General features: G+C 44.5%; 1 protein-coding gene across 1 annotated transcript in view; it reads left to right on the forward strand.

The window, feature by feature from the left end:
* The window catches only part of OTOL1 (otolin 1), a 118,049-nt gene that overhangs the window by 18,210 nt on the left and 83,309 nt on the right, over window positions 1–16,530 (forward strand). The gene's annotated exons all lie outside the window — the stretch shown is intronic.

Here is a 16,530-nt window from a genome sequence, read left to right on the forward strand (position 1 = left end):
CATGCTTGTAAAATGCTGGAGCTTCTTAATAGAGGATATCTATCAAGCTGCGTGTAGGCTGATATTGTTTTCTAGATATAGCCACCATTATTTATTCACAGTAAGAGCTCTATCACGGTTTTATGTGCCCTATCTGCAAAGCTGTACCTCTGAGACTAGAGTTTCAGAATTATTATGTGAAATTGTTTCAGAATGGCACGATGCAATGATTTAATTTCAGGATGGAATGTGTTTACTCGTGCGTGGTGTTACAGGGTCTGGTTTAACGTGAGCTATGGTCTTCCACAGAGGTGTCTGGACTTAGGTACATGTATTAAATGTTGCAAAGTCAATTTTGAGGGTAAACTTGAATTGTTATGTCTGTTTTAATGACTCTTTTGAATTGTTCTTCTGTAAGTCAATCTTTTTTGAGGGGAGGCTTTCTGTCTTAATAAAGAAGACTTCTGGGTAAAACTCTACTTGCTGTAACCAGACCTTTCATGCTTTATTTATTTATTTATTGAGTTCATAAAATTTGGGGGGTGAAACCTCAAACCTCTTATTTCCATAAGATAAAGTTGAGGACGGACAGAAAGTGAACTAGTTTTATTCTGTCTGATTCTTCTCAGTTTAAGCTTTGTTTCACAGCCACTATTCCCTCAAACCCTCTGTTTGAGGCTCTTTGGACTTTGAATTGAATTAAAAAAAAAAATAAGTAATCCTAGAATTGAGGCCTTTGAAATGTCTTTATGAAACAAGTATCTTTTTTGAAATTAATGAACCAGTAACGATGAGCACTATCACTAGCCATGGTGCGTTGTGTTTAAGGGAGCATGCCTGACTGAACTGGGCTTTGTACACCTTTAGGTGGTGGTCATGTCCTAGTAAAGTGGGAAAGTTTCTTAGGGGAAAGAAATCAAAGAGAGGGCTAGCAATAAGTAGGACTCTAGGTTCTGCTTGGTAAATGAAAATTCGGAGCTGAATCCCCATATGAAATCCCAGTCGTGCCTCCAGGGGGATAGAGGCCAGGTGTGACTTGGTTGGGCTAATGTGCTTGGTGTTGTTAGAAATATTATACAGGAACAAAATTGGCTTGGGATTATTTACAGCAAAGAATGTGGTGTCGTTTGAAGAGTTTACAGAATAGGTTTTTGGGTAGCTGTCATGTTTCTGCTTTTTTTTTTTTTATAGTAGGGACTACGAAACGTGTTTGCTCTTGGCTCCTAGCTGGTCCTTGGCTGCTTTCCATGTCCTCCCCAGCCTGAACTGCATATGTAACACTTATGTGCATCTAATTCAGTGTTACACTTTTAACCAAAATATTTCAGTAAACTGTTGTAATTCTATTTCTCTGCCTCTCCTGGTCTTGCTTTCCAGGTAGTTTTTTTTCTTCTGAGAAGGCTCTTACCCAAAAGTGTCACGTTATGGTAATGGATCACTTTCCAAAGAGATATTTTAGTGAAATATTTTACATGTCAATGCAATTTCAGAAGGAAAAAAAAATAATCTTGCTCTACGTAGTCTGGAACGGGGGTTTGGCCCATTTCTTCACATGCTGTGTGTGTGAGAGCCACCCAGCAAGTCCTTAATTGCTTCTGCTAGGAGAAGCAACTTTTCCTTCCTCTCCACTAGTGATGCTGAAAAACCTGGGTTGACTTGGATGAAAATCAGAGTGTTTTTCCTAAAGATCAGTGCTCCTTACTCCAGATTGCAGCATAGCAGCCAGGCGCAGAAGGGGTAGGATGCAGCCTGAAAACTTATTTTCAGTTTCCCTTCCATGTTGCTGGTGGATGCTGTGTGGAACAGATATGTTCAACTTTTTGGCAGCCCCTCTGAGATTCTGTCGTGCCAAGCCCTATATAAATGTGGAAGGCTCCCATTCCTGCTGCAAGCTTTCACTTTAGGTCTTTGATGGGAGACAGATCATCTGAAACAAGAACTTTTTGCAAAGGGGCTGGTGTACATGGACTGTCTTATCCCAGCTCTGCTTCTCGCAGGGAGCCAGGCAGACCTCTGGAAGAGGAGGTGACCAGAGACAGCTTTGTTTTTCTTTCTCTTATGCTGCTCTGGTAGGAAATCAATGCAAATGTCTCCTTTAGCAAGGACTTAATTGCTCCTCTCATAGGAGGAGCTATGAGGCAGTGGGGAAACTGCTGGTGTGTGCCTGGCAGAGGAAACATCCACCCTTGCTTTATTGCTAAACCTTCCCTATAGTTGCATCTTGCTTGCCTTTATTTTCTTTCTATACCTTAAGCCTACTACTCCCCAGTGGAAGAAAAAAAAAGTTATTGATAAGTCAAAGCTACTTCTGTAGAGTTTATTGCTGCCCAGAGAAGGAGCTGTGCTGAGTCACCAAGTGGAGAGAAAGGGCTGGAAAACTGGAGTTTGCTGTGAGGGCAAGGTCATAAAAACAAGCTTAGGGGCTGATTTTAGTTGGATTGTGATTCAAATGAGCGATACTCTACTTTATGGTGCCTGTGTAATGCTATTCTGACACTTCTAGTCAGCTACGTAAACTTTCATTGCCCCGTAACAATTTATTAAGCTAGAGGGTCTTCGCAGGTATGTGGCCAGCTTAATGCAATTGTCTGCCATAATTATTCATTGGTTTGGTACTGAAAGGGTACCAGCCTAGTTAATAAAGATATCTGCCTATGATCCTCATAGTCTTGGCGTTTGTTCCATTTTAAAGAGTCAATAAAATGTTAGAATAAAACAATCACTTTCACGAGCTAAATTGTTGTTTTTCCATTTTGACTCTTGCCCTTTTTCTGTTGGTATTCAGCTGCATAATACAGAGCAGTAAATTGGCTTTAGAGGTTTAAGATTGGGGTTACAGAGACTAACTTCATAAACACAAACTGTAAGGATTTACATTCAGAACAGCTGTGGCCCTAGAGAATGCCATTGCTGGAGGAAAAAACAGTTTGCAGCTCGTTCCAGAACATTTTTCTCTGTAGCAAGTGAAGAAACTCAATTGTGAGAGGTAAGGTTGAGAGCACACGAGATGTTCGTTTCTTCCCATTCACGACAGATCTTAAAATTTTGAGTATTTAAGTTTATGGTATCAAAACCCAATTAAAAAAATGTTGTTAAACCTGACAAATCCTCTTAGAGCTTTCGGTACCTCTGTGGCATGTGGATTGCAGCTCCTGATGGCACTCCTAAAAGGTGCCTAGCAGGGATGGTTTGGGGGGCTTTGCTCTGGGATCGGTTATGGTGGTCGGCTGCAATAGCCCAGGTGTGTGTGATGGTTTTCTGTTTTCCTACCAAGTCCTCAAAAAATAATGAATTTGATCCGCTTCCCATGCAATGTGTTCGGTATTTAAGCATCCACATATTCTAGGGTGACTGCCTGCTTAAATAGGGCCAATTGAGAAACCTCCCATCCTGGTTACTGCCTTGCCCTACAGATCGGAGAGCCTGCACTTTCTGCTCCCATGGGGATGAAGGGGCAGGTGCCTGTGCAGTGCTGGGGGCTCTCGTGGGCAGGGTTTATACAGTCCTGACTTGGGCATAAACTCTGGCTGTTTTCCTAAACTTTCCATTTTCAGTGGGTAAACTAAAGAATATATTTCCTCTAGATCAAAGGGGAGGCCATTTACTCTTTTCTGTTCCTCCGCTGAGGGTGGAGGCATTAAGCAGGGGGGTTGAGGAGCTGGGCTCAGCTTCTTGTGTGAGCTCAGCAAGGATTTTATTCATCCCTAAAACGGAGCAATGTTTCCCTGCCTCAGAGGACAGCTGTGGCATTATCTCTAGGACCATCTGGGAGACATTGATGTTTTAGGGAAGAGGTTTGTGTATTTGTGCTGAGATGGACCTTGAGAATAAGGGATGTTGAGCGATAACCAGCAAAGTGTTTTGATGTCTCCTCGGAGTGGAAACTGGGAAGGCCAAGGTGGGAAGGCAAAACCTGGGCTTGTGCAGCTGTGGCAGCCTGAGACCAGGCAGCCTGTGGTTAGGGCTCCTCTCGTGGGTTCGTGCCAGGAGCTCTGGAAGGTTTCTGCAGGGCTGGGAGAGCTCTGGCAGAGCCCGTGTGCTCCACAGATGAGAGGACAAACCTCACCCTCCATCAGCTGGCTTGTCCCTTTTAATTTAAGCAGTTCTGCTCTCAGCTCTGTAGCTCGCTTTCCTGCCTGTTTTGTATGTATCAACGTCATCTGCCTTGCTCCTCTGCTGCAGGAGATGGATCGAGGGGCTCTGATGTATGTAATGAGAGCTGATGTCTCTTAAATTGCAGAGCTGCCCTGCTTTTGATAGCTGGTGAGCAGGAGGGCAGCGGGGGCTCCCTTGGGCCCTGCCCGTTTCCCCATTATGACAAGAGGAGCAGAAACACCTGCCTGAGAGCCATGGCCAGAGCCAGATCAGAGGAAACAAATGCCACAGATGAGAACTTTTATGAACTCCTCCGTAGTTTGTAATGGGTACTTGGGAGGCCCTAATTACACAAGAAAGCTTGGTACAGATGCAGCATTTCCACCCTTCAAGTAAAGCTCTGCTGCTTTTATGGCTTCTGCAAGTGGGCTGAATGGCCTGGGAGCGTTAGGGCCTGACCACGACCACCACGGCCCATGGTCCAGCTGTCAGAGGACTTAGGGCCCTTCCAGCATGCCATTACCTGCTCTACACAGTAGATTAAACTGCCCCACAAATGCAGCTGCAGGTAGCTCTTTGTGGTGTGTTCCTCTGCTTGCCCACAGAAAGTGTAATTAACATGGCTGCAAATGAGCTCTTTCAGCAGTTTTCCCCACCGTCCCATAAAATGTGGAAAAATATGGGTCAGTGCATTTATTAGCTAGACCCTCTGAATGTGCGCAGCTCTGTCGGCTCCTGGCACTTAGCAATAAGTCCTCTGCTCTCCCATTAAAATGCAAATTGGAGGAGAAAATGTCTTCAGGCTGGTGGGTTTCTAACTTCACTCTTCTGGTGCTGCATGGGAAGCTAATGGGAGAATGTGATTTTTCACAATCCCCCTCATGCTGAAAGAATTGGCTGTTTGAGGCTGATATTTAATTAGTTCTGCTTCTACTGGATAATAAATGGGGAGAAGGGAGTTGATGCATGTGTTACTTAACTTCTGCCTGCGATGATGACTTGAGGGAAAGAGCGAGAAACTAACTCGCCAACAGCTTGGCCAGGGCTGACACAGATGTAAGTGGAGGTTTCCACCTCTGCAGTGTGCTAAATATATCTGAAAGGTGGACGGGTATGCCTCCGATCATAAGCAAGCGGCACTTTTAGACTGCTCTGCTCCTTTCATTCAGCTCTGTTCCTTAACTGATGTTGGCAAAAGGATGCCAACGAGTGCTGGGGCCTCTCACCACATGAAATAAGTGGTGCTTTGTAGGGTCCTGGTGATGAGCATTCAAATGCTTCAGCTCAAACTATTCACGTATTTATGAAGAACTAGATTTCAAGTTTAATTAACTAGAATGATGCATTTTCTTAGACCAAACAATGTCTGCTATCATGCTTGGACCGAAAATAATTTTAGAGCGAGTATTTATAATGCTTTGACACTCTTGTTCTCTGATCGCTTCCTGTGCCACCCACTCAGCACAGCTCCGTGGCAGCAGGAGGGAACAAAATACTAGAGCAGGCAGGCTGAAAGGTTGGAATATTTCTGCCTGTGCTCAGGACAAAAGCTTGGGTTTCCTTGTCTGTTCCGCCTGCCTCTCCTACTCTCATTTCCAGTGTTCAAGCTCCTAAAGTCCTTAGGCAGCCAACTGTAAGTGATTTAAGAGAAAATTGCAAGAATTCCTCTGAATAGAGAAAGGTTAGTTTTCTGGTCAAAATGGGCTGTATTTAAAAAAATAAATGTATTCTTTCTGTTCTATGTTTTCTTTGAGACACTGAATGTTGATGACACTTACCAAAATGATAAATTGGTTTTAACAATCATCTCAACTTCCATCTGGAGGTACCCGAAGAGAAAAGCTTTCTCTGCTCAAACTATGCCAATGTGGATTTTGGTTTGGGCCTTTCCTTGGCTTTGTTTCCCAGGTAAATCCTGCTTGCAGTTCTGATGCTATCGCTGCCCGGACGGGTGGGAAATAGCTGCCAGACTAATAAGTAGCTCAACCCTGTTAATTTACCAGGTAGATGGAAACAGAGCAGGGACTGGTGTAACTGTCTTTCACTGCCAAGTGTAATCCAGGTGTCTGACGGCCTCCTGGAAGGAATACTTAATGCTCCTGCAGCTCTTTCTTTTTCCTCCCCTTCTGTGAAGGGCAAATGCCAACAATATCTCAGTTCTTTATCTCAGTGTCCTCTGTCTGAACAAGACAGTAGCCTCTGACTTACCAGAATTTGCATCTGTGGATCTGGCAAACAGTTTCTGGACAGGTGCAAAGCAACGGGGTCCAGGAGGAGGACCTGCAGCGCATATGCTATTTCTAGACACCGTGCGTTACATGTAATCTGTAATGTGAACTGAAGGTAATGACACAGCCCTGACATGAGAGATGAAGTCATCTAGACCATCCTCTGCCTTGGCAAGGTTGCTTGATCTGAAATGTTTCAGGGAGAAATGACTCCAGAAAAGCTATTAACGGTGTAAGGGGTCATTCTCTGTGACTTTAACGCCCTACTAATTTAAATATTAAACTCTGGGCATTAATGTATCCTGAATATCTCACCCCATCAAGCTGCTGATGCACAAGGCTAGGTAGCTTGCTTTCTGGGCACGAGGCCTGCCAGGTGCTTTTTGGGCTTACCGTGGTGAGCGTACAGTGCGGGGAGGTTAGAGAGAGCCCTGGGAACATCCTGCACAGACCAGGGCAAGGGGCTGGGGGTGTGATGGCCTTGCTCCTCTTCTGCAGCATGAAAGGCCAGGAAACACAAACATAGGGACCTCTGTGCTACAAAGACTAATGTTCAATGCTTAAGATCTCAATCTGTCTCCTTCATTTTGTTAAAAATGCAGCCATGCAGGAAATGAATGTTTACTAGTCACTTGTACATAACTGCTTTGTTTTGTCTTTTTCTTCATACTCAGTTTATAGCTGTTTGTATTCTGCATGCCCATGCTCTTTATTTTTCTGTTTTTCTTTTTTCCCTGTGTTCTCTTGCTATCCAGATTTTTCTTCTCCCCAGGGTATATCTATTTGTTTGGATGACTAACTTGCTTCTTCTCTACAGATCTGAATTTCTAAGTTGCTGATCCAAATCTCTCCAATGATAAGTCATTGTCCATCTGTTTGCTTCCTCCTGCGCTTGCAGTGAGCTGCAAAAAGGATCAATGTATATATAGTAAGCATGCAAGTTAGGCTAGACAGAATTAGTAACAAACAGCCTTGTGTTTTGTTCTTTCCATGTTCCTGTTGATGTTTGATTTTTATTTTTTTTTCCTCTATTGGTTTCTGTCTCTGTAACCTGGTCCCCTGGTTCTGTGCTTCTCCGTGGCAGTTAATGAGTGATGCTCGCTCCCCCGTGCATACAGCTCTGTCTGCTCAGGCTGCGGGGATGGTTAATGCCATTTCCCAGCTACTCACTAGGTTTTTCATTTTTGGAGTGCTGAAGAAGTGACCGACTGATCCCCTCCCTAATAAGGGGCTTTGTTTTCCATCCCTCAGACAAAGGAAGTCAAGACATGGTGAAATTAAAAAAACATTTGTGAAGAGGGGTGTTTCCCATGTTCTAGTGATGGCTGGGCAATGCTGAAGGTGGTGTCTCGGAGGTGAGATTCATTTCTGGGAGCCGCTTTTTCTCCTATATCTGTGAAACAGGGCCAACAAGAGCTCCTGCCTTCAGGAGCCTGCTTGCGAAGGAGCTGAAGTGGTGTCTGGAAGGTGAGCAGTCTCCAGGAGGTCCTTGCTTCTCTGGCCTTTCCTGCCTGGCTGCTGTGACAGGGATTGTGACGCATGAGATTAAGGAAAATGCATTGAATGTGCTGTGTTTTCTCAGATGTTTTGTAAAGCAGGGAGGACAAAAGAAATGAACAGTACATCTGGTAGACAAACCTGTTACTGTTAGGCAAATAGGGTAATCCTGCTCATCTTCAACAGAGAGCTGTGACCAGCAGAGTGCCCTGGGCTGGATACCAGCTCTTGAGGAGGCAGTCCCCTTTGTGGGGCTTATTTTCTCAGTATTTGTGCCTAGATGACCTTCTGAAGAAGGTTCTCTGATTTCCCACTGTGATCAAGACCCAGGTTCCATCCCTGGTTCTGGGCAACTTTGTCCCAAAGCTGCTGCTTAAGCCTGTACCTAACAAAGCCCTTCCTGGAGGTTGTATAGGAAATAAAACCAGCAGGACGGAGGGCAAGCCAGGAAGGCTGCCTGCAAAACAAGGTAGCTGATGTGTTCTTGTCTGCTGCGCGTTGGGTTTAAGCAGGAGATTACATCTGCTGCAAATTGTTTGTTGGTTTGTTTTAGGAACCAGTTAATATTTTAATTATCTGAACATGTGTTACCGACAGAAAAAGCATAATTTATTTCTGGATGATGGAATTTCTAGCTATAAGCAGCTATTCGAGTGATACATCCATGCATACTATCACCCTGAAGTACCAAGATTTAATAGTTGCGTTGCCGTTGTACACAGCCTCTTGTTTGTAGCACTTCATCCGACTGCATCCTTGCAGGTTCATGCCTTGTATTTCTTAAATAGTTAATTAAAATGTTAAAATCCATTTAAATAAGCGATGGATCATGGCCCTATTTGCATTTTGAACAGCTTTGTTTGGGCTGAGCTAGCTGTGCTGCTGTATTTCACCTGGCTATTGCCGAGGCTGCCAGGGAAGGGGAGGACAGCAGATGGCAATGTGGTGCCACAGAAGGACCAGCACACCGAGGAAATCCTCGTCTGGCCTACTCAATGCCCTGAAAAATCGAGACAAAAGATGCCATGTGGGGCCTTCCTTCTTCATCTTGGGGCCGTGGAGAGGCAGCTGGGACTGTAGGGATGGAGGCCAGGTAGGCCTCTCCGCTCGCACCGGGCTGTGGTGAAAGTTGGCTTGAATTTATGCTCCAGAAACAGCACAGAAGGCAAAGCTTGGGTCCATGTGCAGCTCCCTGTGGAGGCTGAGTAAGTTTCGGGGCTGTTACACCCAGCTGAAGAAATGGGTGCTGAGGGCACGCGAGTATGGTGGCCGTGCACTGGGGCCAGAAATGGCTCCTCTGAGCAATCTGCCTGGCCCAGGCATTAGCAGAAGTTATTGAAATAAGGATGGAAAACAATACCCGAATGGCAGTGTCGACCCATCTGGTGGCAGAGACTACAAGTAAAGCAATAAATGCTTTGTTTGTAATGCAGTTTGGTGATCTTTTTTTCCCTCCCGGAAAGATGCTCTATGAAATTATTGTGCTTCACATTCTTCAGGAAGAAACTTCAAACGCTGTTTGAAGCCACACCAGTAGCTGCTTCCCAAACCCCAGGGCTGGGCTTGAAGTCAGGCTTCTGTATTTTGGACAAAACGAATATTAATATAGGAACTGTGTGATGTGGGAACTGGGGGAGCAGGGAGGGACTGTGCTGGGGGGTGGAAAAGGGTCTGTAAGGAAGAGCTGAACCAGCCTGGTGAAATCCAAGAAGGAAAGAAAGTAGGATGTGGGCTCAAGTAACCTTTATCACTTTCAAATTGTGTATCCAAGTATGGGTTTTTTCCTCTTGCTGGGCCAGAACTTGGTGGTACTAGTACCCTACATCTTACCTTTGGGTCTGAATCCTCACCGCGTCCTGGGGGTGTGCGTATCCTGTGTGCCACGAGTGGGCCTGGGGCTTCCAGCAAAATACTTTCTGCTGAGGGCTGGGTCTGGGCTGCTAGTTCCTGCTGTTTGCTCAGCTTCGAGCAAGCATAAGTGATATTCCTGTCTAAAACACCTCTTATACTACAGACTTCTTTTCTCATTAGGCTGTAATGCGAGGATTTCTTAAACGCTGTCAGCAACACTCACACCAGTCTAAGCTATTTTAGAATAGCAATAATTATTTTTCACTAGAAATATCTCTTACAGTAATGTTCTCTGAAATGTACTGGAGCAGATGGGAGTAAGAAGAGATGAACATCTTGTTTTTTATTCAGTGTAGCTTAATGGAAGTAGCCTTTAAAGTCAAATGGCTTAAAACTGACTTTCACACAGTTTATATGTATGAAAGAACAACTTCTGTCTTGTCAGGACACCCAAATGACTAACACCAGCAAAATGTCTCATTGTGAGAGATTAAATAAATAGTATGGGCATAGAAGAGGAGACAAAAATGTTATTAACATCAGTGAGGAAATAAATTAAATCGTGGCGAACAGGCTGAAGCCAGATGTGAGGATCAGTTACAATGAACAAGGCGTTAAAGTACGCGTAGCATAATGCAGCTTGACCTTTACTGGGAGACCACCTCGACAAGGTAGCTGAGCTTTCTTCATCCCTGAGGTGGTTGTTTTACAGTATTTAATCACTGGCTTTCAAATGTCAAACAATTTTAGGGGGGAGAGGCAGTGCGTGCCACTCAAGTTCTTAAAAACAGAGACAAGACCATGAGTCGTAGCTCGGCTGTGTGCTTCTGAGCCAGACCTCTGTGCAGGTGAGAGGTGGACAGAGGGCCTGGCGTGTCCCCCGGCATCCTTTTATTGGATGCTCTGACAAGGGTGTGTTGCTGATTGCTGCTGGGGTGGGCACACAGCTTGTCTGGGGGCTGTTGAGTGTTTAAGGTTGGAAGATGCCCCTGGAGGTCTTCAGCCCTCCACCCAGCTGGGGCAGGGTTAGCTTCGAAGCCATGGCAGCTTCATCTGGCTCCTGTGGTAGCACCTGAAAGAAGCTAATTAAGATGATGGGGGGGGGGGGGGGGGGGGTTTTCTCCTTGCTTTCCTGTATGCAATTTGAGAGAAATCTAACTGTGATACGAGGAGGTATATCTTCATTGACTTTCATAGACAAATGCCTCTTTCAATTTAGGCTTTGACACTTGTTAAATATCCCAATGCAGCATCTTATCAACATTCTTGTTGTTTCCATAATATAACTAATAGCTGGCTGTTTGTACAGTATAACTACTCAATTCATACCTGCACTTCACATCACTGCGCTAGGTTTTGGGGATAATAAATCTATCAAACAGGTGCAGTAACTGCTTGCCTTTAAGCTTAATAAGATTTATTCATGTGGATTTACTCTGTGCAAGTAGTAGTCACAGGCTCTATTGGCTGTAGCTTTGCTCTGTTATTGTATAAAGATACCAAGGCACAACAAATACCACTTGAAAGCAGAGGGCTCCGGAATATCAGAGTCTCATGAAGATAGAACAGTATTTGCCATCTTTGGTGCATTGAATATTCAGTGCTGAATACAGCTCCTCTGTGAGGGTTACCCACTGGTGAATCCAGATGAGAGGAATTTGGGTGATGAAAATACTGAGGATAAAGAGATTGGAAGCGAAAATGCTTGATAGATTTGCAGTTCTGGTTTTATGAAGAATTTATTTAAAAGCACTCTTCCAGAAACTACAGTTTAGGAAGACTTTTTCATTGTGTAACTGGGGAAGTCTGCTGTGAATCTTGATAATACTAGGTGTACTGATCTTTGTGTGAGTGCACTGTTCTCCGCAGGTTGTATTTGTTCCACTTCTGATGCTGACATGGGAATTAAGGGTAACTGCTCCTAGGCAGGAGGACAAAGCTTTGTGGATGGGAGAGGAAAGGAGTGCCCTGTTCTGCTGTGTGCACCTCTGAGCAGGCACATCCCAGCCTGCGGTGCTGGTACGGGCACGTCCCAGCTTGTGGTACTGCTGCTGTGATCCTGGTACCTGGCCAACAGCTTCCCAGGAAGTTTTACAGTCCTGTAGGGTGTGTGACCCTGGCTCTAATGTGAAAACTGTAGCCTGTCTTTTTGCACTGGAGACAATATAAAGAAGAACATATATTTATTTGCATTCCCCCCCCGGTCTTCATGCTCTCTGCTAGAAGGCACTCTGTTCTCCATGCAATTAGCTTCTGCGTGTAGCTTTTGAACCCATCTCTTGCAGTCTGCATTGCCCACTCCTACATCTGGGAGAAAGGGCCGTGCTGAGCTCTTAATTCCAAGGCCTGTCCCTCTGGACTGGCTCCCATGCCATTTAAAAGCAGCAGAACTTTTCTGGATCCAGTTATGCAAGGGGTTGACTGCAGCCCAAATCCTGGCTCTTATTCCTGAATTAGGCTGTATAAAGAGAAATGGGGTTTCAACATTTGTAACATAAACAACAGTAATGAAATAGTACCCAGAGCTATTAAAGCAGTAATCACAGTTAGAAACAGCCATGCCACGGTCTCTCTTGCTATTTCAAAGTAAAACCATCCATTTGTTATCTACTGTTGTTATCTGTGTTTAACTCCAATTGAGTGGAAATAATTGTTATTTGTAGTTGACTCAGTCACTTTAAGGAAAATAACTCAAAAAAAAAAAAAGCATCTAAATATATTCTTTCACAGGCTCATAAAACCTTCCTTAAAACTTTAAAATAAACATGTATGAGCTGCTTTTCCCTGTGGAGACTAAGTTCATCTGCAACACAATTAGAGTTACAGCATTTCCTGGCAGCCAAAAAGAGTAATCAAGAAGTAAAATTAGAAAGATCTAAGGCATAGAAAACATAATTTAAAACAAAAATAAAGCACTTGAGTTAAAAAACAAACTTTACAATGAAAACAGTTTTTGGTAACAAACTGTCAGATCGGTCAAACAAGGTATCTAGTTACCATAGCCTTGTCTTTATTTTACTTTGAGCTGAAACTACAGGAATCTCAACAGTTTCGGCATCTGAAGCAAACCCATGGATAACAGAAAACTATCCAAATTCAGCGCGGAAAGCAGCACCTGGAGTTTTTGGCTTTTGGGAGAGGTGTGCAGCCTGACACGGGGAATCCCCAGCCCGCGGTGCCTGTGCCAGCTGCTGACCTGCGGCGTTCCAGATGTGCGCTGCCCTGCGGACGGGCTCCCGGAGGCTTCATTTCACAGAGCTGAAATCGGAGGAGTTGCTTAATGCCACTAGCTTTGCTTTGATGGAGATGGAAAATATTTTCTACTGTCACTTGTATTTCAGCATTTTGTTCATGCATGTTTTCAGCAATATTGTATGATATGGGCCTAGTTTTACTGGATAAAGTGTCTTGGTTTTATAGAAAAGCTAAATCTGATATTTATCTCAAGTTGATGTAAAAGATATAGCTGTTCCTACATCAGACGAATATACAGAATAACCTGCTAAATGAGCCCCATGCTGCTCTATTATAATTCCAATATTGCATGAAGGGTCTAGGACTTCATTTGGGCAAAACAAGAGGGTGCAAAGGCACTGTGCTAATAGAGGCCCTTGTGCACTGGAGGTAGAAGCTGTGGGAGAAGCTGGTCTAACAGAAAGCCAACAGGTGAGCTTCTGATGAGCAGCTGAAGGGCATGCAGATGGATCAGCAAATGCATGGAGAACAATACAGCCACGTTGCCCCGTGTAGAACTGTCTTCTGAAACCAGCCATGTGTCCATCCAGCACTTTGCCCTTGGTGGCAGCCTGGTAGCACTTGCCAGCTCCTAACAGCCCCGGCGTTGCTCTCTGAGGGGTTACCATTCCACGATACGCTGAAAATCCCTGAACAGCTTCATCCTAATGAAAAAATCTTTCACAGTGGGCAGCTTGAAAGATGTGGAAGTTATTATCAGTCATTGAGGTATTACTGCGAAAGTTGCTTCTGAGTGCTGTGTCACTAAGTGATACTAATAAGTCAGCCCTGGTGAGAACACCAAAGTTTAGTGGGGCAGAAATTATGCTTTTGGTAAATGATGGGGTTTTCCTGTACTGCTTCAGGAGCACCTGGCAATCTCCAGCCCCTCCTCTGAGGAGGATGTGACTGGGATGGGCTGTGCCCTGGCTCGGTGCTCTTATCAGCCCAAATGTCTCTAAGGCGTCCTGGCTGCGCGTGGATTTATGGTGAATCGCTTTCCGTGAGATTTAAAGTGACTTCAAATCTGCCTAAGATTTAAAAGACTTAGAGCAGGGAAGCTTTGGGGATTTACAGTGTTTTCGAATTTGCAAATGCTAGAAATGCCATTATCTGAGCAAAGACTTTATTAATCAAAGTAAATAAAACCATTTTTCTTTCCAGCAGAAAGCTGTAGAGCAGCTTCCGAACTTCTGGGGAGCATGTGGTAAAACATGCGATGAACAGAAATCTGTAATTCCATGCCCTGGATAACAAGGAGCTATTTAGAGCCAAATTAAGCCGTATCACTCAGGTGTAGCTGAAATCGTTCGCTGGATCCTCTCCATGTACGTAGCCTGTTATGAGAGGCCTCTGAAGCCCGAGGGAGTCTTTACTATCAACAGGAATGAACTTTGGAGGCAGAAGGATAACATTTATCTCTGCGTGGCATACCTGCCCTTTGAGGAGGACTTCTCCAGAGGGCTTGGTGCCGGCTTGTTTTGTGAGGCCTTCCCAGTAAATCTCCCTCCCTGTGAGCAGCTCCAGGCTGTTGCTGTGCCACAGGACCCGGTGGGACCCTGAGCTGGCCCTGTAGGCTCTCTGTGGGATGATTGCCCCTGTGATGCTGGCTGCTGTTACTGGGTTGTGCAGGGGAAGAGCTGGTGACGTGCGATGCTGGATGGAGCGCCGAGCAGCATATGGCTGGTCCGCAGGGAGCCTCGCGAGTGATTTGCTGTGTGCGCTATGCAAAAATGTTTTGTTTCGACATGCTGGCTTCCTGGATGGGGCTGGTGGTGGGCTGCTAACTGCAATATATCAGTGAGCTCAGTAAAGTTGGTAATTCCGGTCTGTACCGAGCTCTGAGGACACTTTGATGATGTGTGTGGCTCTGTGCAGTGCCAACCCCTGTGCTGCAGCTCCACAGGCCCGTGGGTGCTGGTGGGTGCTTGGTGCTCCTGGTGCACGTGGCCAATGTGAACACAAGTGACCCCAGAAGAGTCAGAGAGATTAATGGGGCTAGCCAGGGTATGGGATCAAACCTTAAATAGCTTGTTGAGAAGTGCTTCTGGGCCTGGGCGGGCTCACTGCGACGCAGGCATTGCGGCCTGCTTTGGGGTGGCGCAGAGAGGAGCAGGCTGACTCTGCTTCTGCTGACTTTTGCTAGGTTGTGTGTTATAATCCAGCAGCTCTTTTGAAACGTTGTCTGGCCCACTTCATGCTTTGAGCATTTACTGGAGTTTATGTATAAATTGTTTTCTTTTTCCACTGCTGACTCTCCCCATATATTCTACCTTTTATTTGTGCATTATCTTTGTCAAAGCATTTCTCGACTTGATACCTTCTGAGGTTTGTCTCCTATTACAGGGGCTTTTTATTGCTTTGCACTGGGAGCTCGCCGTGTGCTGGTTTTGCTGCTCTTGCTGATTATTTTGCTTCTTACCCCTGACAGCCCTTCAAGCTCCCCTGAATGGAGGTGTCTTCATGCCGTTTGCTTCCTCGCAAGCAGAGTCAGCTTTTTAATACCAGGGAAGTCTGAAGGGAGACAAAATGCAAAGGATGACATTTCTGAAGAAGAAAAGATTTGCATTTTGTCAGTTCTTCCATTCAGTGTAATGTCAGTGTTCAGATGCAGCAATGATTGATTCTCTCTGCCATTGAAGTCTTCCTTATGCTTCTGAGTAGGACCACCAGAAATCCAGCTAGAGCCATGTGCAAATTTTTTTCCTTATCCCTTTCAAAAAAGTGATTAAAAAGTAAAGTAGTTAAATAACCCATTCTGCCAGCTCTCACAGCGTATCATGTACCTGTGTCCTTTTGTACATTAGCCTTTACTGAGCTCTGTTAAATTGTACCGTGCTCTAATGGTGAGCTCTCCTTTTTCCTTCTGAGCCATGGACAGGATATTCTTGCAGCTTAACGTGATTGAAGTGTGCTGTAGTCTCTATATCACTATTGCAAAGTACTTAAAAGTGACACTTAAATCTTGCATATCTTAAATTATCCTATATGTAAGGATAAACAAAGTCAGTTTAAATAAATTTCCCCAAATCATGTGATGCATGACAAAGCAGGCAAGAGCAGAAGGTCTGCTTTTAGCAGGTGATGTGCCAGCAACCAAATGGGAGTGGAGTAATGGCTCCCAAAGGGCTTTGCTCTTAGGCAACAGACTGATTGATCAGACCAGCTTTACAAGTGCAAGGTAAATTCAGTTGTTTGTAAACTTAAACTAAAACAGAATAGCAGAATATATTCTGGCTTTATGAAGTTAAGAGACCTCGAAGATCATCTAGTCCAGCCTTTAACCTAGGACTGCCAAGTCCATCATTAAATTATTGTCACTAAGAAAATAGTGCGTTGGATTTGTTGGTGAACTCCAGGCTGATCCGTAGTGGAATTTTTACTGCTGAGATCATACAGATGTACTCAGTGTCAGCTCACCTGTTTTATCCTATAGCCTGTGTGCATTGGTATCTAAAATGACCCCTGAGGTGAATGTATAATGATTGTGAGGAAGTTATAACAGTGTCTCTTTCCAAATTGTCTGAGAACACAGTAAGACTTTTTGAGTTCACTTTTAAGTCGGTGTTAGCTTTTAATACATTCTGCAAATACTTTCTAGCCAGTGGATTTCTTATGGACAATTTGTTGCAAGTATTTGAAATCC

Source organism: Anser brachyrhynchus (genome assembly GCF_964034855.1).
Source record: "Anser brachyrhynchus genome assembly, chromosome: 9".
NCBI lineage: Eukaryota > Metazoa > Chordata > Aves > Anseriformes > Anatidae > Anser > Anser brachyrhynchus.